A 26,855-nucleotide genomic window follows, 5' to 3' on the forward strand; every position below is an offset into this window, starting at 1 on the left:
TATGCTCCCAGCTGGAAATGGTTGGTTCTCTGTGAGCCCAGAACAAGCCCAGCTCCTCCAAGGGCCCGTCCTCAGGGGCAGGGATGCTAGGGGACCACTCTGAGGGGTGTGGCAAGAGGGCAGGGAGGGCACAGAGGGATTCTTGGAGGCTGGCAGAAGAGCAGCCACCCCCAAGTCGCTGAGCCCTGAGCTGGGGCAACCATAGTATTGTAGACCCGGAGGAACCACATTGGCCAGCCCGGCAAACTGGCTTCTTTACCGCTGGAGAGGCTGAGGCTTTGAGTGGGGCAGAGGCAAGACGGGGGCTGAAACTTACACTCCCAGCTCCCGTCCAGCTCTCTTTACACCACAGAGCAGCTGCCTCTGCTCAGAGATCCAAAGATAGTGGTGACGGTGATCGTGAAACTATGCCAGTTAGTAAGTACCTACTTACTTCCCTTTAGTACGTGCTACCTACTTACCTGCTTACCACGGGGAGTCTCCCCACTGTGCTCCACACAGTTCAGTCTTCACACAACACTGCCAGGCAGCTGTTCTCATCTCCATTGTACAGACGAGGAAACCCACGCCCAGGGGTAGGGGCTAGTGAGTGATAGAATGAGGGTCTATTGCTCTGCACAATTCCAAGGCCCTTCTTATTCCTCGGCTCTGAACAGACCATCACTGTCGGCATCCAGAGGGTGTCCTCTTACTCTCTCCATCTACCCTTCAAGTGTCAGCTAATTCCAGCTGGGCCTCCCCAGGAAGCCTCCCCCACCACCAACGAGCCTTCTCAGGAGGCCCTCCGGGCCTCGTCCCTGGCCCGGCCTGCTGCCCGCACTGTGGCCAGCTCTGCTCTCGGCTGGGGCCGGCCTCCTCATCAGCCCGGCCGTTTCCGAAGGGTGAGATTAAGTCTGATGCCTTCCGGGGGCACCCACAGTGGGGACTGCTGGCTGCATGAGTGGTGTGGGAGGCCTGCCGAGTCCTGCGGGTGGGGAAGAGGCAAGGGTAGGGATGCAGGCCAAGGTCAGGCTTGAGCCCGTGGGCCGCAGGATGGCATCGAGGTCCTGGAACAGTGGGATGGGGCAGAGATGCCCCAGTCCACGTGTCCTGGTGAAGGAGGCCCCCATCCAGTTCCTCTCAGTTTCCTCATCTGTACAGCAAGGGTAGAAAGCCCTCTGCACCGGGCTATGTGGCATCAGAGGGGGAACTGTGCGCATGCATTGTGAGCCCTCTGGCCACAGGCATGCAGTGGGTGAGCTCCCTGTACCTTGGCCCTGCTTGCACTAGGGACCCATGGATGCCAGCAGAGTCAAGTGCTATGAAAGGGTGATTGAGGGGACTGAGGGTAAGAGGCAGGGGAGGCTCCAAGGTGCACCAGGAGAACTCAGCCCCCCTTAGAGGACCAGTGCAGGAAGGAATAATGGTAACAAATTGAAAGAGGTAGGATTTGTGGAATACCTAAGTCCCAGGGGCTGTGATAAGTATGTCACATTAAGTCACTTAATCATCACAATAACTTCATAAAGTAGGTTTCATTATCCACCTTTTACAGAAGAAGGGGATGGGGCTGGGAAACTCCAGAGACTGTTGTAGGGCCACAAGGATGGGAAGCAGTGAGAGCGTGCCCCAGGTCCGACTCCACAGCCTACACCCTGAGCCCCTGGGCTGCAGCCCAGGACTACGTGTGGGCCTCCCAAGGCTGCGGCTCTTCCGGCATTGTGGGTCCAAATCCCTGTCTTACCAATGAGGAGGCTGAGGTTTAGGCAGGGTTGTCTGCATCAAATTTATGTAGAAAGTGCTGGCAGAAAATGCTAGAAGCCTCGTCCTCATCCCCCTCCCCAGGACTGCAGGGGCTGGCGCCCTGAAGGCTGGTACTGGCTGCTCCACACAGGAAGGGTTGCCTGACCCGCCAGGGCCTGCGGGAGTCCACTTGTGGCCCCCCAAGGAGAGCTCCTCCCCTGCCGCTTCTCTCTATGGTTCTTTGGGGTGCCCTCCTGTGGGCTGCTCCCCCCTCAGTCTGGCCTGTGGGGCAGGGACCTTTACCCTGGGGGTGCTAGGTCCCCAGGACTGTGACCCCATCTTTGCCCAGGCTCTCTGCAGTGTGGCTGCCCAGCTGGCTGTGTACCGAGCTAACCAGGATTCCTCACCAATGCTGGTTTTTGTGGTCCTTCCCATGGGCTGTGATACCCCTCACGCCCTGGCCACATTTCTAGCCCACAAGCATGTGGTAGCTGCTTTTGTGGGCTATGTAAACCCTAGTTACTGCCTAGCGGCAGCCCTATCAACCCAAGGCTGGGTCAAGACCCTTCTCTCCTGGGCATGTGGGGCTCCAGAGGGAGGTGGTGAGCTGGTGCCCACTCTGTCTTCTGCTGCCTGGGTGCTACTGTCCATCATGGGACACTCCAGCTGGGCTTGTGTGGCTGTTGTGTCCTTCCACCAGGACATCTGGGTGGTCACAGCCCAGCAGGTGGCCATGACTCTCAGGACACAAGGGCTGCCTGTGGTGCTGGTGACTTCTCTGGGACCCAGGGGGCAGGGGCCACAGAGGTACTGATGCAGCTCTGCAGCATGGACAGCCTGAAAAGTAAGTGTGTGGGGTGCCTTCCTCCCATGGGCAGCCTGGGTTTCATATGGCTGCGGGTGGGGAGTTTCCCCCGCATCAGACACTAGGCTGAGCACTCGACAAAGACCCACATTTAACCTCCCAGCAGCTCTGAGAGCTGGTCCTGCTGAGTCTTGCAGCTCAGAGAAGGGGAATAACATGCCCAAGTCGCAAAGCTGGCAGGCAGCTCAGCTGGATTTTGAGTTCTGATTCAGACATTGGGTGTGGAGTGGGAGCCGAAGGCTCCCTTAGTCATTGCCTGGTACAGAGAGGGAAATGAAAGAGGAGGAAGGGTGCCCCAGGGAAGGAGGCGGAGCCATTCTCAGTTTCTTAGTTACAGTCAGAACTTTCATGGATGTGTTGATTGGTCGATAGCTTCCTGAATTTATCAAGCCCCAGCTGTGCGGGTGCTGGGTTGCATGGGTGACCAGGACAGACCAGGTGGCTGGTCCCCCGGGGATGACTGTGTGATGAACAGACAGGTGGTTATGGAAGAGAGGTCAAGGCCATCCCAGGAACAAAGACCTGGAGAATCAGAGGAGGCATGGGGCTAGGTAGGCCCTGGGGGTTCTGAGGAGGCTTCTTGGAGGAAGTGACACCTTGACCTGCCTTTAAGGAAGCAGTTGGCCCGGGAGAGGCGTGGTAGAGTAGGGTAGAGGGAGCGGTGTGACTTGGAAGACAAAGGGACCTTAGAGTTCCTCTAAACTGGGGTTTTTTCAAGCTGTGGGCCATTTGGGTCTTATAAACCAATTTAGTGAATCAAGATGAACAAGAGAGAGAGAGGGAGAGAGAGAGAGGGAGAAAGTGATAGAGAAGAACAGAATTGACAGGAATAGAGGAATAAACTAGAACGGAATGAAAGCAGCGACTGTGAACGTGCACTGCAGATGTACGTGACCAAGCGCTTTGTAAACACTGTTCCGCCAACGGTCCCTGAGCACTTCCCCACGCCTGGCCTGGCCTGGCTCTGGGCATGTAGGGAGCAGCTGGCTGGGCTCCACCCAGCAATGAGGATCGGGACCGGCAGGAGACAGGTGTGTATTTAGGCAACAGAAGAGTCCAGCTGCTGGGGCAGCTGACCTAGTAGGGGATGGGCCGGGCTTCACAGAGCAGGTGACTTTGGGGCAGGGCCTGACCACGAGAAGCTGATTTCAGGAGGGGGATGAAGGGAAGGCATTCCAGGCTGAGGGGTCAGCTAGTGCAAAGGCAGCAGGCTAACGGGACTAGGAGAATGAGCAGTTCTTCTCTGGGTGGATGGAGCACGGTGCCAGTCGGTGGGGGGACCAACCAGACTCCTCCCCCAACACTGTGCAGGAGATCGAGTTCGGCCACTGCGCTGACTTTCAGCAGCTAGGAGCAGAGTGGTTAGGGGCGCACTCTCTGCACTCAGATAATCAGGATCCCAGACCTGGCCCCACTTCCTACCAGCTGTGTGACCTCAGGCAAATCATTAAACCTCCCTGTGCTATTGTTTCCTCATCAATGATAGGAGCCTAATAAAAGTCCTTACTTTGTAGTGTTGTGAAGATAAGGTAAACTACTGCAGATAAAGGGCTCAGAACCCTGCCCTGCGAGCAGTGAGCACTGCTTAAAATCAGTGCAAGCTTTGACACATTAACCTCCCAGGTTTGTGCATCGACTCCATCTTGTGGCCAAATATGAAACAGCAGCTCTGGCTCCTCCTAAGACAAAGGGGAGGTGAGGTGAGAAGTGGAGAAGTGGAATAGAGACCAGGAAGAGGAGATGAGACAAAGGAAGGCCAGGTTTGGTTTCCCTCCAGTCCTGGTGGGTCTCCTTCAGAAGGCCTCCCCCGACTATTCTGGGGACAAGAGGGGGCGGTGCCAGCCCATACTCACATAGCAGGGCTACCCAGGAGCTCAGGAGAGGGTGGGCCTTCAGGCCCTGACTGCCGCATGACCACGGTCCTCATGCCCCAGCAAGGGGACCCTCAGCCTTCCTCGTGGCTCCACATTCCTGGATTTTTTGAGAAAGGGATTGCAGTAGGAACCTGGGCCACATTCAAAGTGAGTGGTGGTCCTTTTTTGGCTGGGGTTGCAGCCCAGGTCAGGGGCCCAACATACAGAGCACCTTTACCTTGGGCAGATGTGTGGGACCCTTACATTAGGCAGGGTCCCTTCTGGATTGGGGATGAAATTGTCTAACTTATTTCCCAGAGCCGATGTATTTTACTAAAGGCGAAGGGGAGTGCGTTCATGTCTGCCTAGACCTTGAGGATGCACCCAGAGCCACAGTTCAATTTATAAGCTGATGATAAATGGGTAAACGAAATGTGGTCTGCCCACACAGGGGCTATTGTGTAGCCATAATGGCGAATGAAGTACTGGACCAGGCTATTATATGGATGAACCTGGAAAACATCAAGCTTAGGGAAAGAAACCAGTCACGAAGGACTGCATAATTGTCTGATTCCATTTATATGAAATGTCCAGAACAGGCAAATCCATGGAGACAAAGCAGACGAGTCGTTAGTTCACTGGGGTGTGGAGGAGGGAGGAATGGGGAGTGACTACTAATGGGCTGGTTTTGGGGTGATGGAAAGTGCTCCAGAATTAAGTAGTGGTGATGGCTGCACAACCTTGTGTGTATCCCCAAACCACTGAGTTCACTTTTTTTGAGTTGTAAATTTAAAAAAAAATGATTTATTTATTTTTAAAGAGAAGAAGGGAGGGTAACATCAATGTATGGTTGCCTCTCGAGTGCCCCCTACTGGAGACCTGGCCTGCAACCCAGGCATGTGCCCTGATTGGGAATCGAACCAGCAACACTTTGGTTTGCAGGCTGGTGCTCAATCCACTGAGTCACACCAGCTAGGGCTTTTTTTTTTTAAAGAGGAGTTGTAAATTTTTTTAAAAGGGTAAATTTGATGGTATATAAATTATGTTAATTTTTTTAATATTACAAAAAGGGTACAAGCTGGGAGCCAGGCTGCCTATGTTCAGATCCCCGGCCCTGCCATCAGGGGCATAGGAGTGCCTGGAGCCACTCCTGAATCTCCCTGGGCCTTGATTTTTTCGTCTCAAAAGAGAGATAAGGATAAACCTACTTCTTAGTACTGTTGTAATATCAAATGACTAAATGTTTGCAGAAGTACTTTAGGACGACTCAGAGCAGGTCGTCAGTACACATTTGCGCCTGTCAGAGACCGCACGGCGGAGGGGCTGAGGGATCTGTCCGAGGTCACCCAGCTGGGAACTAGCAGCCGCAGAACTCTTGTTCTTGCGGGAGCAGGGAGAGTGGGTGTGGCCGAAGAAGTCTGAAGCAGGCGTGGCCCCTGAGCTGTGGCTGGGCTGCCTCAACGTCCTGAGAAAGGCAGGGCTGCAGAGGGCCTGGAGGGTGGGCTAGGGACAGGGTGACTTCAGGAGACTCCTGTTGGTTTGGACTGCTCCTCACCCAATGTGGAAGCTTCTAACCTCAGAAGGGAAGTCCTGCTGTTGTCACGATCACCACCACATCAATCACAATTATCACCATCACACACCAGCAACCCAAAGTCACATCACTCCCCTAACATGATCATCACCATGGCCACCAGAAGCACAATCCCTTCCATCAGCGTCACCATACACATAACCAACACCAGCTGAGTAGCTGCCCTCCCTCCACCCGCCCACCATTTATTCACTACTTAGTGAGCATCAGCTGTGCGCCAGGCTGTGTTCTGGATTGGAGGATACACCCACGGAGAGGGGACAGGACTCCTTCCCTTGGGGAGCTTCCAGTGACTTGTCACCAATAATCACATAAGCCTCCTCACCCCTGAGACTGTCACCATCCCGAGAGGCGCTGTGGGGTGGAGGCCAGAGCACAGGATCTGAGTCGGGAAGACCCCAGGTGGGATTCTGCCTCCTCAGGTGGGACAGCTGGCTTTCCTGCAAAACGGAGATGATGAAACCACCCAGGGGAACTCTGCCAATTCGAGAGAATGCATGGCACAACCCAGCACTGTCCCCGGTGAGCAGGGTGCCCTTGATGAAGTGTGAATTTTATTATTATTTCCAACACCGCCACCATCTGAAATCGGGTTCGGGAGACTAGGGGACTGGAGGCAGGTGCTTTGGGGGGCATCCTGTAACCCTGTGCATAGATGTTTCCGAAAAGAAAAGGCTTGGCTGTGTTTAAATAAGTTTGGAAATCACTTGGGTTAGCAATAGGACTTCTCAGGACTTTTAATGCGCTCTTCTGCTTATCTATGACTGTGTAACAGCTTATCCCTCAGTATAGTGGCTTAAGTAATGCCCCAAATTACTTTATAACATCCTACAATTTTGTGGGCAGGAGATTTGGGCAGGGCTCGGCTAGACAATTTTTCGGTTTCACTTGGCATTGATTGGGGTCGCTTAGTGGTATTCAGCTTATAAACAGTCAGAAGCTGGCAAACTATGGCTCATGGGCCAAATCAGGCCCACCACCTGTTTTATAGATAAAGTTTTATTGGAACACAACCATGCTCCTTTGTTTCTATATTGTCTATGGTGGCTTTTGCAGTCCAACGGCAGAGGTGGGTGCTTGTGACAGTGACTGTGTGGCCTGCAAAGCCTAACATCCTTACCATCCAGACCTCTGCAAAAGTTTGCATCCATCCAGAGGACCTTCACTCACGTGCTAAGTGCCTCAGCAGGGCTGGGCCTGTCTTCCCACTCTGTGCAGCCTCTCCAGCGTGGTGACTCTCCATGTGGCCTCTCTCCATGTGGCCTGTCCAGTGTGGTGACTCTGTCTAGACGGACTTCTTATGGCCACTCGGGGCTCCAACAGCAAGGACTCAAAGACACAGGAAACAGAAGCTGCCAGTCTTCTAAGACCCAATCCCGAACCTCACAGGACCACTCCCACCACGCTCTGTCGGTCACGGCGTCACAGAGCCCATTCAGACTCTGGTGGGAGGGGGACAGAGGCCCCACCTCTTGAAGGCAAGAATGGCAAAGGATTTGAGGCCATTCTTACCACATAGGTTAATATGTGTGTGATCTCTATGGGGGAAGAGTGTTCAGGTCTCCCCCTCTGAGCTGACCCCTGAGCTATTTGTGTGAGGAGGGCCTCATCAGACAAGGGTTCCATCTTTCTTGCTTGAGCAAAGGCTGGCATTGCTGGTTAGGTTTGAGCTCTCTGACCTGCGGGGCAGCTGTCAGGGAGGCTGCTTTCTGCTTGGACCCAAACACCTCTGCACCTCTTCCTCTCCTTATCAGTCACTGAGGCTTGGAGTTTTCAGGTTCATGGTGTCCCTTAGGTCGGGAAACAGGCTTAGATCCCTGCACTGTGGACTTGGCTAAAGCTCATTCACTATTCATCTATTATGTTTCCACTTGCTCATTCACTCATTCATCCATCCATCCACTCATCTGCCCTTCCATCCATCTATCCATCCACCCACCCTCCAACATTTCTGATGCCTCTCTACGCTCAGCCCTGGGCTGCACATACCGAGGGCCCCGATGTAGATGCACCTGTCCCACCCCTGGGGGCTCCTAAAGATGCTCACTGCCCCGGCAGGTGCAGGAGCTGCAGCATGGGAATGTTGCCACCTGCCTGGGTTTCTTCGTGGCTCCTGCGATCAGTGCGCTGGTGCTGGAGCACTGTGCCTGGGGCAGCCAGGAGGACCTGCTGCAGAACGAGGCCCTGCAGCTGGACTGGACCTTCAAGGCTGCCCTGCTGCTGGATTTGATTCACCTGAGAAACCCCGCCCCCCACTGCCGTTGGTCTGGAGCTGTGGGGGAAATGGGGAGGGTGGGGAGACAAGATGCTCAGACTTCCCAGACCTGGGCTGTCCTCACTTTGAGAAAAGTCTGAATAGCGTGGCAAAGGGTGAGGGGAGGCAAGAAGGTTTTCTGGGGCCCATGGGAGTTCTGAAAGGACCATGGTCCCCTTCATTCACTACAGGCCCGATGGACCCCCATTATGTCCATTGCAGGGCATGCGCTATCTGCACCATCGCGTTTCCCTCGTGGCCGCGGCAAGTCCTGAAACCGTGTGGTGGATGGCGGCTTCGTGCTACAGGTCACCAACCACGGCTCTGCGGAGCTCCTGGGAGCTCAGCCGGCTCCCCGCCCACGGCCAGCGCCGGAGGTCAGCTCACTGGCAGGCAGGGGTTCTGAGGCTGCTGTTTAAACGGGTGCTGTGAGGCAGGGGAAAAGGCGAGGTCGCCAGTCCTCCAGCACTTTGTGTGGGGTGACCCGAGGCTGATGGCTGTCCTCTCTGAGCCTCGGCCCCTGGCCTGTAGATGGGGAAAAGCCCGCCTCCTCCCGTGGCTAAAGGGTGAGAGTGGTGACCCTATGTGTAAGACATGCCCACCCAGCTCGGCCCAGGTGGGTGGTTGGTGGGTGACACTGTGTGGCCCTGCCCTGTGATCGCAGAGCTGCTGGGGATGGCCCGGAGCTGCTACGCATGCTCAGGAGGGAGCTGGGGGGGTGGGGGGGGGCGGGGGGGCGGGGCACCCTCACTGGAGATGCCTTCAGTGTTGGCGCGTCCTGCAGGAGGTTCGGAGAGGCCGGCCCTACTGCTCCTCTGGGCTTTCCGCAGACAGTTCGGCCTCCTCGTCTCCACGTAGTCAGGGAGCTCTGCGAATGCACGTCAGGACACTCGGGCCTGAGAATAACCAGTAGATACACTTGCCTGGCTTGACCATCAGAGCTGGTTTCTGTGGCTTAAGCCAGGCAGCCTTCAGCAACTCTGCCAAAATGGCAGCGGTCAGTTCCAGGGCTGAGGACACTGTTTCTGGGTGAAAGCCCCAGCCCCTTCCTGCCTGTCCCAGTGTCGTTGCCAAGGGTGCAGGAACCGACCACAGCTCAGCACCGACCTTGTGTCTATATGGGGCTTGGTTCTTCCCCAGCTGTCCCACTTACTTACTGTGTGACCTCACACAAATCACTCAGCCTCTCTGAGCCTCAGCTTTCTCCCCTTTAAATGAGAATCAGATTTAGAATGGGCCAGACATCCGGCCCATGTCTGATGTGACCAGACTGCTTGGTCTCGAGGGCCTGCTTCTCTGGGTGGGACTCCTTCAGGAGCATCTCTGTCCCCATACTTTTGGGTGCAAGAGAGGATCACTCACACCTTCCCTGTTGTCACCTGCTCTCAGACACCTCCTCCCAGTGCCAGCGTCCAGCTTCAGAAATGTTCCTTCCCCTTCCACGTTCTCGGTCAGGGCTTCTGGGACTCCAGGCTGCTCTTCCCGTTGTCCCCCGGCTGCCCCTATCCAGTCCCTGGGGCCTGTCCCCGCAGACACCCTGGCATCTCAGCTCCAAGCGCAGGGCAGCGGTGGAGCCGAGCCCACCATCCCTCCCACCCGCAGTGGACAATCTTTAACTCACAAGGAGGCCCGGCCGCTTCCTTTCTCCATCAAAGCAGCGCTCAGTAAATAATGAGCATTCCAGGCCCCAAATTTATGAGGTGAAGGGGTGGGAAGGAGGGGGTTCCGTCAGGCCATTTGTTCAACACTCTGCAGGGCTACCACCACCCCATCTGTCTGCTGAGAGAGGGAGAACCAGCCAGACAGGCTTGCCAACCCTGCCACTGGTGCAGGGGGCTGCAGGGCACTGCAGGCTGCAACTCTACCCTGCCTCAGGTGCAGGGACCAGGCCTGGAACCCCACGGCCACGCCGGGGTTGGGGTTGGGTGGCTGCTTCCTGGGGTGCTCTCCCTGGTCACTCCCTGGGAGTGAACTGCTAAGGGCGCCGTCACTGGGGAACACCGACCGGCACTCGGTGCCGCACCAGTTCGCTCACAACTCTGAGTAAAGTCTTTCAGGCTCTGAGCTTCGGTTCCCTCATCCGTGAAATGGGGGCCACCGTGCCTGCCTCCCGGAGCAGTTGTGAGGATTAGGGAGCACACTTGAGACAGAGAGCCTGGCTCACGTGGCACCCGATAAAAATCTGCCTGGGTGGCTTTAGGGCTGAGCTGGTGAGGATCCCAGGGTCCCTCTTGACTATCTCCCTAGGAAGCAGACTCTGTGAGAGTAACATCTTTTTAGACCCTGTGTGTGTGAGGCACTTGTGCGGGAGTTAAGTGCACCCTGTTCAGAGACAATTAAGTGAGGCTCAGACACAAGAAGGGACTTCTCTTTGGGAAGCAGGGGGTCAGGATATGGGCAAAAGTCCCCTGATTCGAGCTCAGTGCTCTTGCCCTATAATCTCTCAGCCTCATCCATGGAGCATCTCCCACATGGAGCCGGGCGTGACTTCTCCCTCAGCTGCCAGCAGAGTCCAGCGGTCAGGGAGATGTGCTGGGCGTGGATGGCCGGCACAGCACAGGGAGCACAAGGCCCTGCCAGGCCTGGGCCAGTGGTGCCCAGCAGGTTTGCAGAGGAGGGCTCCATCTCCATGTCAGAGAAGGTGGGAGCCTTCCATGCTGCTATTTGACTTTCAATATCTGCTGACTGAGAAAATACCTGAAGACAAAATCTGCTCTGAAAGCAGTAACACTTTGAAATGGGTTTCTATTTTAGTCATCACAGCACCATCTGAACACTTTTGAAAAAGTGTTGTGCATGTGTGTGCGCAACATATTATTGGTTCCATCTGCTTGCACTCCTCCGTGAGCACACACAGCTTCCGGACCCTGTAGTCAGGGGCCCTCAGGTCCGAGGCTGCAGGCTGGGGGCCTCTGGGCGGATGGAGGAAATCACACAGGTCAGCAGGAGATCCGGCCCAGTTGTGGAGTCTGCTTTTAGCAGCCCCGTGGCTGTGGGAGAATGACTTAACTCCAGGAATCTCAGTTTCCCAGGCTGCAGATGCAGGCACTACCCCCGAACACAGAGGCCAATGAGGGGAGGGGAGGAGAGTGAAATCCAGAAAGGAGCTTCTCACGGGCCCCCAGGATGCCCTCCTCCTCACCCAGCAGAGGAGGGTCCAGTTCTTGGAGATGAACCGGCTGCGCCGTGAGAGAGCCCCATGCAGTCTGTGCTGTTATTATGCCCCTCTTATCAGTGAGGCAACTGAGGCTCGGAGAGGGGACAGAACTTGCACAGAACGTAAACGGATACTCTCCAAGTCCCCTCCCGATTTGCTGAAAGCCTGAACTTGTGCCCAGCTCCTCTCCCTCCCAGTGTCCTTGTGAATCCCTCTGCTTTCCCAGGCTGCCGAACTGCCCCCCCAAGGTTCTCTGCCTGCACTGTGAGGTGGAGAAACCAGGCACCAGTGGCAGTGCCAGCACTGGAACTCAGATCTACCTGCCTCAGCTTAGCCTGGTGGTCTCTATCCCATGCAGCGGGGCCGGGAGAAGCACGGCAGGGGGGGCCTTGGGGGAACAACGAGGGTGGTGAGGGTGGTAACGATAAGCAGGCAGTTTGCTTCACCTCTGGAGGCACTGGGCACCAGCAGGCCTCCAGGAAGTGGGGCTGGTCCAAAGAGCCAGGTGGGCCTCACAGGCAGCAGAGCAGCCACGGTGTCTGGGGGTGGCAGAGAGGCTATGGGGTGCCAGTCCCCTAATGTCAATCACCTCCTTCCTCAGCACCCCTCTCAAGAAGACAGTTTACTGATCTCATTTCACAGATGGGGAGACTGAGACTCAGAGAGGTCGCTGCCTTGTCTACCATCCCACAGGGAGCTGGTGGCAGACCGAGAATTTAAACCCTACTCTTCCAGCCATACCCTGAGGTTGACCCTTTCCTGAGACCTGGGACCCTTTGCCTAGTCACACCCAGAGCAGACCCAGGAAAGCAATAAGCCTGGGGCCACTGGCCAGCAGCCCTGGGGCCGGGAGCAGGGTGGAGGAGTACCCTCAGGCCTCCTCCCCACACCCCACAGGCTGGTCCTGCTCTCCCTCTAGGACCCCAGACTTCTTCTGAGACCCTCCTGGGGGCCTCAGGCCACTACCCGCACAGTGTTTGTTGCAGAAATCACCAGAAAGGTGGCATCGCCCCTCCTCTGTGCCGGCCACTGGTGTCTCCTGACCTGAGTGCATCTGGCTGAGGCAGCAGTGTTGGGAGGAGGCTCTGGAGGACACACCCAGCCTGGACCAGATCCACAGCCAGTAGGTGCTCCCCGGAGGAGCTGGGTGCTACAAGAAATGGCTGATCGGTTCACCTCACTTTGCCCAGTGGGAGCCCGGAGCTATCCCTGGGGCCTAGAACTCTGCAGAAAGGGGGCAGTGGGCCGGCACCAGAACCCCTGAGAGTGGGGCCTGAGGTGCACCCTTTGAGTGCCTCCCTGACAGCCAAGCCCCACGCTAAATGCCCCGTTTATTTTATTTAATCCTTGTTATAGTTTGAAGAACTATACTCTTATTATCTGGGTTTTCCCGGAGAGACGCTGAGGCTCGGAGAGGTGAGCGGACTTCCCCACGGTAACTGAGGGCTGGAGTCCAAACCCAGGTTCACCCACCTGCAGAGCTGGCTCTGGGAACCCCAACCCTGTACTGGGCCTCCTAGATCCGGAGCCGTGAGGCTGTTGGTGGCTGTGGTGGCACTGCTGATTCCCTACAAGACAAGCAGGAGTGGCAAAGGGCACTGGGCCCCCGGTTGCCCTTGGGGACTGCAGTGGGAGGGGTGAGACAAGCCTGTACATGTTTGTGGGGGCAGTGGAGTGTGTGGGCCTGACTGAACTGGCTAATGGCTCCCGCAGGGCCAACCCGTCAATCCCGAGGTGACATCCTCCCGCCTCCCCCTCCCACCTGCATTCCCAGTCACGGCAGAGCACTGCCCAGGAGAGGTGGTGAGGTTGCTGTTGAAGGCCCGGTTTGTACCCACACGTGAATGTCCTCTTAGGAAGACCTAAGAGAGGTAGTTCTCTCTGCAGCGGGAAGCATGCCTCTTTAGAGTAGCCAGTGTACTGGGCCCTTGTCTTGTGGGCCCCGGGCCACGTGATCTGTACTCTCCTCTTCCCCGTGTTGTTCTTAGGGAGCTCGTATCCGAACCTGTGGCCAAACTCTAGCATGAATATCGTACAGGGACCTCACTCCTAGATTAGCATTTTTTTTAACAACTTTACTCTCCTTTGGTCCCAGTGTCCTTAGATATTTGTCATTTTATTTTGTGGCATTTCTTTATTTTCTTAATGCTTAAATCTTTTTTGGAACACAGAAATAGAGAGATAGAAATAGATTATTATATACATAGTCTACATATATTCTTTCTCCCTTTCTATCTGCCCATTTATTCATTCACTTACTCATCCACTCATTCATCATATCCACCCACCCATTTAGTATCCGTCCATCCATCCAACCACCCACCCATGCATCTTTAAGGAGAACAAAGAATGCCGTGTCCACAGTGTTACTGGAGGGACAAATGCACTAGGTTAATGTTTGTCAACGGTAGTGCTGGGCTAGGCACGGGCTCCTTTGCCAAGTCTTCTCTGCTCGCCCTGCACAGAACAAACCCATTTTTCCTCCCAGCTGTCTGTGCTTCCCCTCGTCAGAGCTGCCACCCCACACCGTGGACTGAACGAGCAGATATTTGTGGATAAATTGGGATTTTTGTTCCACCCTCAGTTCAAAAGCATCAACCAAGGCAAGAAGACCAGTGTTGCCAAGTCAATGCTGCGGATGTCGGGGAGGTAATCCCAGCACCTGGAGCACCGGATCTGGGAGCGGGCTGAGGAATGGCGTGGGAGAGGCAGAAGACGGAAAGGCTGCTGGCTCAGATGCCCCCTCCGTGAGGGGCCCCTTAGGACTTGACTGTGCCTCTAGCTTCGGTGGCTCTGGGCACGGGACCTGGAGCACAGTAGGTGCTTAGTAAGTCTGGGTTCCATGCATTCATTCAATTCATTCATTGTTTATTTATCTGACATATTTTGATAGTGCCCTGAGGTGTGCTAGGCACTGTGCTGGGCACACAGGTATTGAATCTCTGCCCCCTCATATTCTTGGAGCCATAATGTCCCTTATCTCACTTCAGAAAAAATAACGTTCAGAAAAATATTTGCTGGAGGCCAGCCAGCATACCACCAGACCTGTCTCAGATCTCCTGACTCTCAACCCAGGATTTCCCCTAAACATTTCTCCTTACCTCTAAACTGTGGAATGGGGGTCCCCCTGTCTTGTGACTCAGACCCTTCCCATCCCTTCAGGTCGGTGGCCGAAGCTTTGAAAATTGGGACAACTGTGGAGCCAGAGTACTTTGACCAAGTTGCCACATACTTCAATGACATCCTGTGTGTCACTGCCCTCTCAGCCCTGAGTGAGCCCGCTGAAGTGCTGGGCTTGCTCAGTGACCTCTATGTGCTTTTCAATGCTGTTCTGGGCAGCCTCAACGAGTACAAGGTGAGAGTGCCAGGAGGCTGGCCTTCTCTCTCTCCCCCCTTTACCACTATGCTTACGTCACACATTTATTTCCAGTCTTTTATTCATGTGTTTGTAGCAGGTTGCTATTGCTGTGTAAGAAAGAACCCCAGACTCCAGGAGTGTAAACAACAAATATGTATTACTGCTCATAAGCCTATAGGTGAGCTGGAAAGTTCTCTGGACTCGGTTGGACTCACTTGTGCATCTGTGGTCAGCTGTGGATGAAATAGGAAGCTCTGCTGACCTTGGTTGGGCATCTCACCTCTCTGGAGCCTTGGCTGGGCAACTCAGCTCTGCTCCACGTGTCTCGCAGCCTCCAGCAAGGTAGTTGGGCAAGGGCAGACAGGTGAGTCAGCTCCTGTGCCTGCCTTCTGGGAGCTCTTGGTGCTGCAGGTAAAAGATGCAGCCAACCCACAGTAAAAGTATGAGCAGGGGAGTCAGAGAAGGCCTTCAGTCCAGCCAAGGGCAGACATGCTGAATAAAGAGCAAGGAAGGCTTCTTGGAAGAGGTGCCAGCTTCCTAGCATCACCCAGTCTGGGTGTGGTGGCTCCCAGTAAGCAGTGGGGGAGCATGCACTGCCGCTCGTGGCTTGAGAGAGTGGGCCTGGTGAATGTGACGAATACCGAGTGGGCTGTGATGGCTGGACATGGGGTGGGCCAGCGGTGGGAGCAGAGGGTGGGTGGGGGTGTGGAGAGGGTGGGGGGGGGGGCCTTGGCAGAGCTGTCAAGACCCTGCAACATCTGTGCACCCTTTGATCCTGGCTTTGAATTCCAGCCTGGCCACTGGCTTCTATGTGGCTTTGGACAAATGGCTTCCCCTCTCGGGGCCTCTGACTCTTTTATTTCTATAATAAAACAGAAATAATGACCCCAGCCCCAGAAGGGGACAGGGTCACAGAGGATGGTTGAGTCCTACCCCTGTGGAAGTGCTGAGACTAGCTTCCTGCCCCTCTGAGCTCACTGTGGGGACCTTCCCACCCAACCCTGCCCTTATTCTGACCCTATTGCTGGGGTCTCCGATCAGCTGCAGACACGGCGGAGGAGGCGGGAAGGGAGGCCCCAGGATACAGCCGTACTCACCCTCCACTGGCCTCGGCCTTCGTTGGTGACTCCCACCCCCTCCCAGCCAAGGCTCTCTGAGGACACTGCGATGGGGCCGGCCAGGCCTTGGGGCTGAAGCCGGAGTGGGAACGACGCTTGGACAGGAAGCTTCCGAGCGGAGAACTAACCGTTCAAAGTGCGGAGCAGACTGCTGCAGCATTGTGTGCAGTATCCCAATGACAATAATCGGCACCTACTGCGCGCTCACTATGTACCGGATAGCAGGCGAAGCACTTTATAGATGTATATTAACTCATTTAATCATCATAATAATCTATGAGGTACTCCTAATTAATACATGAGGAAACTGAGGTGACTAAATAGCCTATCTAATTACATATTCCTAGCGGGATAAGAAGCTGAAATTTGAACTTGGGCACTCTAGTCCCAAGACTCCCCATTAGGGGGGCTCACCATCCCCATGATACGGACGTCCTCAGAATGAAGCCACAGGTTCAGAGTGGCCCACAGGGTCCTCCGGGAGCTGGCTCCGCCTCCCTCCCCAGCTGCATCTCTGGTCGCACCACCTCCACGCCCCTCTATTCCTCACGCCAGCTGTGCTCTCTCCAGCCTCTGGCTGTTGCACGGGCCTTTCCCTCCTCCGGGAACACTGCTCTCCCTGCTCTTCACCTGCCCCCTGCCAACCCTCGTCATCTGGGACTCAGGGTAGTTTCCCACCCTTCCCGACGGGGTTAGGAGTGCCTGTGTGATGCTCTCGTACCTACCCCAGGACAGCACAGCCACACTTTACAGCTCCAACATAACCTCTCTGTCCCCAGTGCCTGCCAACGTGCAACACACGGTAGGTCCTCAGGAAACACACTTGTATGTTAACTGAATGTGTTGTGTGTTGAGGCCCAGAGTAGAAGTGACTTGCCCGAGGTCGCACAGCTGGTAGGTGGCAGAGCCGGAACAAGAACCTGCAGTGCCCACCCTCCCACCCCCACACCTGGCTCTGCCCACTGCACACACTGCCCAACACTGACCGGCAGAGACTGAGCCATTGACATTCCTAGCATGCAGAGTCCCTGCTGCCCCCTGTTCAGGACCCCATGTCCCTGCCCCAGTCTGTGGTGCTGAGGCCTAGTCTCCCGTGTTGGCTGAATTTCCCTTTCGCCTCCAGAGCCGCCCTGGCCCCATGCGCCCCAGGAAAATATTCCTTATCTCATCTGGTCTCGCTGAGCCCTGCAGCTTTGATCTGCCCTGAGTCACCCCTGGCCTGTCTCTTCTTCCCCTGTTAATCTTTTTTCACACATGTGTCCCTCCCAGCTATGAATCACGCCTTTTAATCTACTCTGAACCCTGGCCAAGAGGTCTGCATCTTTTTGGCAGAGTGAAATGAAATAAAACAAGGCCCGAGCACCCCTCCAGATGTGGGGAACAGGGGGCCCGTTCCCCGTGATGTGCGAGCGTGTCTCTCATCACTCACGCCATCCGCCTCGGCTCCCCCTCCGTTCCCAGCAGGATCTGGTTACTGCTCTCTAATCCGGTCTGGGCTGGGAGGCCACCAGGCAATCATTTCCTGGTTCCATGGGGGACTGCCGCTCCCTCCCAGCACTCGCTGAGCGAGCACTTTTATGGAAAGAACTCTAGAGCAGAGCCCACGTGGGCTGCCCCAGGGGGTGAGTCTGGCCCCGGCCACACTTCCAAGTGACCCTGGACAAATCACTTCACCACTCTGAACCTCAAGCTCCCACTTGTGAGCAGAGTTGAAAGTGTTTATGGCTTACAGTTGTTCTGCAGACTATGTGACACGAAGGAAAGTGCTATCCTTCATTTGCTCGCCAACACGACGTAGCGTGTAGTGCTGCAGGTGCAGCCACTGAGGCCGCTCCCTGAAAGCACAGACTAGGGACAGGGGTGGCATTGGCACTGGTTAAGCATCTACAGGGGGATGGCCCAGCCTAGGGATTGTCACAGGGTGTCTCATTTAGCCCTTGCAGTGCCCCTCAGAGAGATGGATCATTGTTCCTACTGTACAGATGAGAACACAGGCTCAGAGAGGTAGGGGACTCGCCCAAGGTCACACAGCAAGCCAGTGGTGGGGTTAGAATTCACATCTGTGTGCGTTAGTATGGAAGCCCCTGCTCTCACCTCTCCCCAGCTGTGTTCTCCCATCTGTGTTCTTCCAGCTGTGTTCTCCCAGCTGTGTTCTCCCAGACCACAACTGTGTGCAACCAGTCATGGCCCCCACTCGCAGCCATGACCTAAGATCTAACTAAGTCTTTGAGAGATCATCCTCATGAGTCTGACTTCCTAGAGAGTGGATCCTGTGCCTGGTCAGCTTTCTGTTGCTGGGGTTGCTTACACCACGCTCTCCTTTCCAGCTCAGGCAGCAGGCAGATGGAGGGTTAGAGGTCAGCTTTCGCAGTTTCGAGAATGTGATCTGGATGTGTGGCCACCGTGATGCTTTCTACTGCTTCTCCTCCCCAGTCTGGACCTTGGGTCACCCACCGGAGGGAGTGCTGGGTCCCCAAGCAGTTGTGCTGTCCTTGAGTTGCACCCACACACCTGGTGGGCTGCTGGTGGGGCCCATCAAGCAGCTGGTCTCCTGGGCTGCCTGAGAGGCAGGACTCGGTGCAGACACATGTGTGAACCACTTGCAGGGCAGGATCAGAGGGAAATGCCACACAGCAGGCAGAACCTCTCTCCCCAAAAGAGAGAGAGAAAGGGCCGAGAGGCAGAACAGCATATGAGCTCTGGAGCTGGAGGGACCAAGTTCAGAGCTATGCTGTGTGACGCTGGTGCCTGACTGACTTAACCTCTCTGGCCCAATTTCCATCTGCAAAATGACAATAGTAATAATACCTACATCACAGAATTCCTGTGAAGTCTAGTGCATGATATTTGTAAAGGATTTAAAGCAGTATCTAGCGTGTAGTAACTACTACACAAGTATTTCAGCACTTAATCTTGCCTTCTTCCTGGTTCCAAGAAGGGGATAGGCCGGGAGAAAGCCGGGCTTCGTTCACACCTTTCTTTCCTGGGGTGTGGGTTGGGAGGCTTCTCTCCTCTGCAGAAATACACAGCTGGGGTGGGGGGGAGCCCTGCCACTGCCCCAGTCACCACCAGCCCACAAATGTTGGGTGGACAACGGTAGGTGACATGGAGGGAGAGGGAGGTCACACAGCCCTGAGGAGAGGAAATCTTTTCCCCTGGTGCCCAGAAAGATTTTATGGACTCGATCGAGTGAACTGGGCTGGTAGAGGGTTTGGTTCTCAGCAGGCAGGGATTCTCCGGGAGCACTTCAGGCAGAGGGACCTGACAGTGGAGTCCTGGAGCTGAGCGAGTGCCCTGTGTCTGCGGAAAGTAGAAAGGTCCCTGCTAGGTTGCAGCATGGGGAACCAGGAGCAACTATTAGGAACAAGTCAGGAAAATCTGCAGATCGTGAAGGTCCCTGATTGCTACGTCATGGGGCATGAATTTTAAGCCATCGGCCACGGACGGCAAAGTTAACTATCTGAGCAGATTGTGGCAGGACTGGGGCAGATCATTTCCTGGTGTCAGCGTGGAGACAGCTGGGGTAAGGGAGAGAGTTGGGGGACATAAGCAGGAGGGCACAGTCCACCACCAATGTTGTATACTGAGTTACAGCGCCCTCTGTGGTCAGGGGAAGCATCACCACTATTGTTATTGTCCACCAGATGCTAAGGGAGAGTGGACACACCTGGCTAGGAGGAGGGCTCTGTTCCGCCCCGGGGTGCCAGCCCGTGCAGGCTGGAGGAGAAGCAGCACAGGGACTGAGTTCTTTAGCTGCAGAGGGGGAGCCTCGGGAGGGGCAGTCACCATCGTCAGCCTGGCTCCTGGCTGGTCTGGCGTGCGGGGGCGGGGGTGGGGGCGGGGCAGGGTGAGGTTGGGAGAAAGGCACAGCACACCTGTCCTCAACTCCTGGAACAGGGCCTCAGGAGCAGAGAAGACGTTTAAGAAAAGTTTGTGGATTAAATTCAGATGGTAGACCTGGAACCAGCAGGTAAGGGGCTAGTTTCCATTCAACTCAGTATTTGAAAGTCAGGGTCACACAAAGAGGGAAGTGGCCACCTCGAGAAGGAGGGACCCTCCTGTTAACACAAGTGAGCTGGCCGGGAATGCCACTGGAGCTGGGGAAGAGGGCGGGGGGCCTTGAAAGTCCCTCCCACTTTTGAGATTCTGTGATCCTATCTTCTCCGAAACCATTAGCAAAGGAAATGGTGGTGATGGTGTAGACAGAAGTCTCCGTTGACTGAGCATCTGTGCTGAGCCGGGTTCTTGAAATGCTGCACCCGTCCGATGCATTCCACATGAGAAGAAACGGGCTCACACAGGCAACGCGGTCTGATCCCGGTAAATGGTAGAGCCAGGGTTTGAACCCACATCTGTCTAATTCCAAAATCTACATTCTTTTCTGTACGTGTTGGAAAGCCAATGAGGTTTGGAAAACAGGATATATATTCAATATACATGTGCGCTTTTGCAGATGAAACTTCGGTCTGCCACAGTGGCATTGTGCAGGCCGGGCACCCACGTCTGCCACCGAGGAGCTCCTGGGCTGGGGCCACAGGGGGTGAGACAGGCACGGCCGCCTGCAGCTCAGACAAAGGCGGTCTGAAATACGCACACCCAGTCACTGCTAGGGCGTCTGACGTGAGCGGCCTGGCAGAGACGCCTCTGCGGGCTCCCGAGAGGGTGTGGCCTTGCGCGGGAGGCGGGGAAGACCGGGGAGGGCGTGCCCTCGTGTGCAGTGTGGAGGCTGTGATTTCTAGGTGGAGACCATTGGGGACTCCTCCATGGTGGCGTCTGGGGGGACTTCTGGACGAGGCACGTGCCTGACGTGCCCATTCACGTCAGGGCTGGGCTGCACTCAGGAAGGGCTGGGGTCGTGCGGGTGATGGGCCGGATCAATCTCCCACCCCTGCCTGCGGCATTCATTGGCTGAGGCAATCCCAGTGATGTGCTTCTGGAATTCTGGATTCTAAAACTCTATGATAGAAAAAATGTACATTTCTCTCTTTTTTTTTCCTATTATTTTAAGGTGCTATGGGTCACAGAACCTGTGTTTAGAGATTCACATGTCTTTGTTTTGTCTCATCATCTATCAAGAGTATAGAAGCTCCTGCCGAGGAGCAGACAGTCCGATGGAAGAGGCAGGACAGAGACCTTCCGTGGTCACGCACACAGCTAGGTGTTTGCTGGGATGAGTCTGAGAGGAGCCTCAGGGTCTCTGACATATCCTTCCCCTTCCCCCACTCTTCCTCCCTCCGTAGTGTCTCTTCCAGGATAAAATCCAAACACCCTGCCCCATCGTCACCAAGGCCCCTGCTAATCTCTCCAACCTCCCCTCCCACCCCCCGACCCCCCCCAACTCGGCCCTTTGACCAAACGCAGCTGCTTGCAGTTTCCCACAGGCATGTGGGCTCTGCTTCTGGGCCCTGGCACCTGCTGCTCCCCGCTGACTCATTCTCTCACCTTCAAGAGGCAACTCGTGCACCACCTCCTCTAGGAAGTCCCCCGGGTTGGGTCTCAGTTCCCTCTTTGGGTTGGTGCTTCCCTTTTCACCCTGTTGACCAGAGTTTACCCATCTCCCCGCTGAGCCGGGAGTGGAGACTGGCTTCGATTTATCTGTGCCCCCACCCCCTGCCCTCCCCCGCCAGCCCAGAACCAGGCATGGATGGCATCTCCTCTCTAGAAGTTGTTGGAAACTCCAGACAGCTGTGTCCTCCCCCGCTCACCCCCTCACTGGAGCCTGGGATGCGGGGTGGGGATGGCCGTGCGGGCAGGAAGGGCAGCACAGTCACAGGGACTCTCTGAAGTGCAGAGCCTGCCCGAACCCACTCAGCACATTGGGTTTCAGGGCCCTGTGTGGCGGGGTCGTGAGGCTCGGTTCTGCCTCTTTGGAGACACCGTTAACACCGCGACTCAGATGCAGTGCACAGGGCTGCGTGAGTGTCTCCTGCTCCTGCTCTGCCTCGATGACCCCTGCGGCCTGACTGTCTGAGGCTGCGCTTGGTAACAGTTCACCACCTGGTGGCGTCGACCCTAGCTGTTAGTAGAGCCGCTGTATGGAGATGATGTACATCACTGGTTCTTTTAACTTTTCACGAGGTTTTTGTGATGATCTCATGAGAAAATTAGCGGAGAAAACAATGACTCAAGAGGCAGGAAACCGAGGTCTTAGCTCTGACTGCAGCTGGTGTGCTCAAAGTCCTTGAGCACAATGCTGTCCCTCTAGGTCTTGGTTCCCCCGTTGGTACAGCGAGGAGACCCCTTCCAGTGTTTCAGTGCTGCTTTAGGCTCTGGCTGGCAGCAGGAGCCACTCTGTGGTTTGGTTGGAGCAGCCAAAAAGTTGAAGCCCTAAGACCTCTGCCTCTGGCCGCCCTGCTGGTGTGCCCATACGGCCGTTCAGAGCCCGCCCTGCACAACCAGACGTGGCGGCCCTACTGGGCAGTCCTGCTTTTAAAAGGAACAACCTGCTTATCTGCTCTGACTCAGCCTTCGTAGGCGTCTCTACAGGTGGAAATTCTGTTCCTGGAGGTTGTGACTTCATCCTGAGTTCATCTTAACCCTCAATCTGTGTATCATGCTTTTCCTCCAGGCCTCTATTTTAGGGACCGACCACCTTCTAGAGAGACAAGCGAGCCACGCAAGGGGTACGGCATAAATCAGACTTGAGCGTATTACTTACTGGCTGGAACTGGCGCCATCACCAGCACCTAATGATTTCCCTAAACACAAGGTACGCTGCCACCAGGTGGTGACATGGGTTACTACCCTTGTTCCCAGCATACAGAATGCATGTCAGCAGAAGCACTGTCCAGACACTGCTCGGCCTGGAGGAAGGCCACAGCATGGACACCAGAGGCCAGACTGCGCTAAAGGTGAGAGACTTTACTTCCTGGCATCGGTGAGGACAGTGGGTGGCAGGAGAGTCTCATCTGACCAATGCGGCTGAAGGAGACGCCCCCCTGGGGTGGGGGTGGGACTGATCGCCTTTACGTGTTGTCTCCACGCCCCACGAGCTGAGGGAACACCTCTCCCTGCGGCCGCTCTCTCACTGGCCCCTCATCAGAGAGGCCGGGGCAGAGAAGCCACTGTTACCGACGGGCGGCCTGGGCCGCGTGCTGGTGCGCAACCTACATGACATATTTGTTACCCCCCCCCCCCCCCGTAATGACAGGGGGATCAGTGTCCCCGTCTTATAGTTGAGGAACTTAAATTAGAGAGGCAAGGTGACTTGTCTCAAGTCCCACAGCTTGTCCCCGGGGTCTGGTGGCCCCGAAGCCTGTGCTGTCCCCGTGGCACGGTCGGGCTCCTACTTGACCCTCGGGCACTCTCACAGACGCCGCCACTCGCCGAAGCCTGCCCTGACCCGGGACACTCTTCTCCCTCTCCCCCAGTGGACACTGTCGTGCCGTCTCCCTGCGCCCACTGGTCTGACGCCAGCCCTCCGCTGTTGCAGGTGTGATGGTGGGTGGACCTGGCCCGTGAGCACCCTCGGAGACAAACTCTGTAACCTCTGCCTCCTTTTTTAATGTTACTGTTCATGAACTGGTGCAGTATTTCTAGAATGATCTATTTTCCCTACCCTGCCTCCTCTCTTTCCCCCAATTCCTCAGCTTCAGCCAGGCCTGGTGAGGAGACTAGAGCAGCCTGGGCATTTAAAGGCCCAGGGCTGTGACTGGGCCTCAGAAATTGGGTGCTCCAGGGGACTCAGCACACTGTGCTGTGGAATGTTAGAGTAGGAGGGTACAGCTCAGAGAGGGGCAGTGACTCGTCCACGGTCACACAGCCTGTGAGGGCAGACAAAGAGCAATCCTTTGCCCTGGAGGCTGAGATTATGGGAGAGTGAGCTGGAGCAAGTCAGGGCTGGTGTGTCTTGTTGGGGGCGTGGGCACCAGGTGTCCTGAGTAACAGAGGTGCTCTGATGGCAGAAAGGGGGGTGCTGCGAGAGAATGGGGAGAGCGCGCCAGTTTCGTCAGGCTGGCCTGGGGGCTCCAAGGGGCAAAGCCAACTCTGTCCCAGGGCGGGGCGGGGCACCTCTAGACCAGCTGGCCCTGACCCTAGTGCCCCTCGTGCCTCCTCCACTCCTAACCTCCAGGCAGCTGCACCCCCATCCCAGGGAGGCCCCCAGGTCCTTCAGCAGTTGGGGAGAATCACAGATTGTAGAATCCTGGCATCTTAGCATTCCAGATCTGCAGGCCATAGAATTCATGATTGATTTTTTATTTCTCTGACAGGTAAATATTAACTCATTGAATCTGCACAGCAACTGCATGAGGCATTAGGGCAACCGAGGCACTGCGAGGTGAAGTGGGTCGGGCAAAGTCACACAGCTACCAGGTGAGAGAGCCAAGGTTCGGGCCCGGAGCGTGCGCCCCCGTGCTCCAGGCTGCTCTCCAGCGAGCGGCTGGAGCTGCGTGCCTCTGCCCGGCCCCTGCCTGAGCGGGCTGCTCACTCCTCTGTCCCGTCTCTTCCAGGGCAAGGGCGTGGAGGAGACCCGCTGGCTGGTGGGGAAGGCAGGCTTCCCAGCCCCGCCCCGCACCTCTGGACATCAAACTTGGGTGAGTAAGAGGAATTTCCCCAGAAGTTTGGCCTTTTTTTATGTGAAATTTAATATTTGTTATTTTTCTGATTACGAAAGTCTTACCTGTCCAGTGTGGAAAACTTGGGAAACACAGAATTCTTTAACGATTAAATAATGTCCACCTTCCCACTCCTGAGTCGGCACCGTTAGCGCTCCAGCAGGGTTCCTGCCGGCCTGTTTCTGCGGGTCTGTCGTGGACGAGATCGCGCTGCCCCACGACTTCTCCTGCGGACCTGAGCTCTCGGCTCCACATCCCTCCACATCCCCGGGGCCCGCTGTGCTGTTCAGAGCACGTTTAAAACACACTCGTGTTGACAGCATCAGGTTGCAACTCAGGGGTCCACCATGATTAGCTCGCTCTTTCTCCTGTGGCTGAGCGTGCTGACTTGTCCCATTCTGAGCTGCCTACAGGCAACATATTGATAAAGACTATTGGCCATTTGTTACCATTCAGACTATTTTTGCAGAGGTTGGAGGGCAAGGGACACAGGTATTGCCAATTCCTGGGAATTACAGCTTCCCATAAATAAGAAGGTCCCAGGGCCTACGGGGGAGCATAGGTCGTTCCACCGCTGGGGCGACTGAGCCTGGGGATGGCCAGAGCCCGCACAGGGCCCCACGGCATGACCACATCCCAGCTCCCCGACCAGAGTTTTTCCTTTGTCAGCACTTCCCACTGGCTCCTCTCAGTTCTTCCAGGATGCGCCCCTCCCAGGCCACCCCTGGCGTCTCTCAGAGATGAGAAATGTGTGGGACACACCTGGGCTTCCTGGGAAAGGCCCAGCGCTAGGAGAGCCAGGGCTGTGTGTCCTCTGAGTGTGTGGATTGATGTGGATGGGGGTGACGGGCAGGGAGCCAGCTGCAGCAGCCACTTCCCTTCCGCCCTGCTGTCAGGGCGCCCCAGGGCCTCGGGACCCCCAGGGGTCCTGAGGTGGAGTGGTGCCAGAAGACAGGAGCCGGCCCCATCCAACGCCAAGTGCCCTCCCGCAACAAACAGCAGGGACCAGAGAGGCTGGGAGGGGACAGGGCGTGGACAGGCATGCACGCGGGCACACAGAGAAGCCGCCGGGGTACAGGACACACAGATACACCCTTTCATGAGGACCAGGCTTGTTCACACGAAGACCTCTGCACAGTTGCGGGTCCTTCAGTCGTGCAGGAGGTCTCTGTGAGGGCGGGCAGCTAACTGGAGTGGCAGTGTGGTGTGAGGGTGGGGCCTGGGTCCAGGACCTTGGGCAGGTCCCTGTGCTCTCTGCACCTCTGCATGGGCTACAGCAGCCTCTGCTCGCCCATCCCCGGAGACCGGCTTTACCCTTTGTGCCAGCCCCACCCACTGAGGCCCTTCTTGCCGCCCCGAGAGCACGCGCTCCCAAGCCTCATGGCACTCCACTTCCCACCCCACCTCTAGCCTGCACTCTCAGAAGCTGCACTTCTCAGAAGGCCTGTCTGCTGGTGTTGACTTCACTTCCTCACCTCCCACTCCCCCGCCCAGCCCCGAAGTCTGACTTCCACCCCCACCCGCCCAGGGTGCTCTGCGAAGGTCGCTGGTGACGGCCACCCATGTCACCAGATCTGAGAGCAGTTTTAGTTTTCAGCTTAGCACCATTTCCCCTCTGCCCTTCAGCTTCCTAGAAACGCCTCTCCCTACCTCCTGGGCACCCTGCGGGGCTCTGGCCCCTGCAGCTCATCGCCCTGGGGCTCCCCTCCCCTCCCAACCCTTACCTGCTGGGGGTGCTCAGGGCTCTTCCCCGGGGCTCTGCGTCCCATCCCAATGCCAAAGATGTCCCTGTGGGCCTCGGGCCCCTGCCACCCCTCTGAGCCCCTCACTCTTTCCTCCTGGAGCCCTCACGGCACCTCAGAGCCCTGGGTCCACCTGGCAGCTGGCCCCCCTCCCGAGTTCTCTTCCCACGGATGGCCTTGCTGTCCTCCCTCAGAAAGCCGCATGCTGTCCTGGAATGTTCAGCAATCCCACAGCTCGGCCTCCATCAGACCTCCGGCCTGCTAGCCCCCCACGCCCAGGCCTCTCTCCTGGCCACTGCAGGGGCTCCTCGCCATTGCCCCTCACCCCCCCCAGGGCCTGCAGCAGTCCCCAGGGGCAGCCAGAGTGATCTTTTAAAGAAAACACAAACGTGATCAACATGAAAGTTCCCTGTTTAACCCTCTGGGGTTTCCTACCCGTCTGAGGCTCAAGCCCAAACTCTTTCCTGCTGCTGCTGAGGCCCCACTCCCTCCGGCCTGTGCCTGCCCCCAGTCCACCTTCCGCTGCCACGCCACCTGCTCGGGGCCTTCTCACTGTTCCTTAATATACACGGAGCTTCCTCCCACCCCAGGGCCTTTGCTCTCTCTGTCCCCTGTCCCTGGAAGGCCCTGGCTGGCC

The 26,855-nt window shown here is 56.2% G+C and overlaps 1 long non-coding RNA gene and 1 pseudogene across 1 annotated transcript; one reads left to right on the forward strand and one right to left on the reverse strand.

Annotated features, from left to right (window-relative positions):
• Window positions 1-1,955: 1,955 nt before the first annotated feature.
• On the forward strand, window positions 1,956-25,983 carry LOC114498857 (annotated as a pseudogene).
• LOC118501257 lies at window positions 14,942-15,930 on the reverse strand. The gene is made up of 2 exons (XR_004903880.1): window positions 15,901-15,930; window positions 14,942-15,665 (listed from the first exon to the last, which is right to left on the reverse strand). It is a non-coding gene; the product is annotated as an uncharacterized LOC118501257 (long non-coding RNA).
• Window positions 25,984-26,855: the final 872 nt, after the last annotated feature.

This window comes from Phyllostomus discolor, chromosome 6 (assembly GCF_004126475.2).
Source record: "Phyllostomus discolor isolate MPI-MPIP mPhyDis1 chromosome 6, mPhyDis1.pri.v3, whole genome shotgun sequence".
NCBI lineage: Eukaryota > Metazoa > Chordata > Mammalia > Chiroptera > Phyllostomidae > Phyllostomus > Phyllostomus discolor.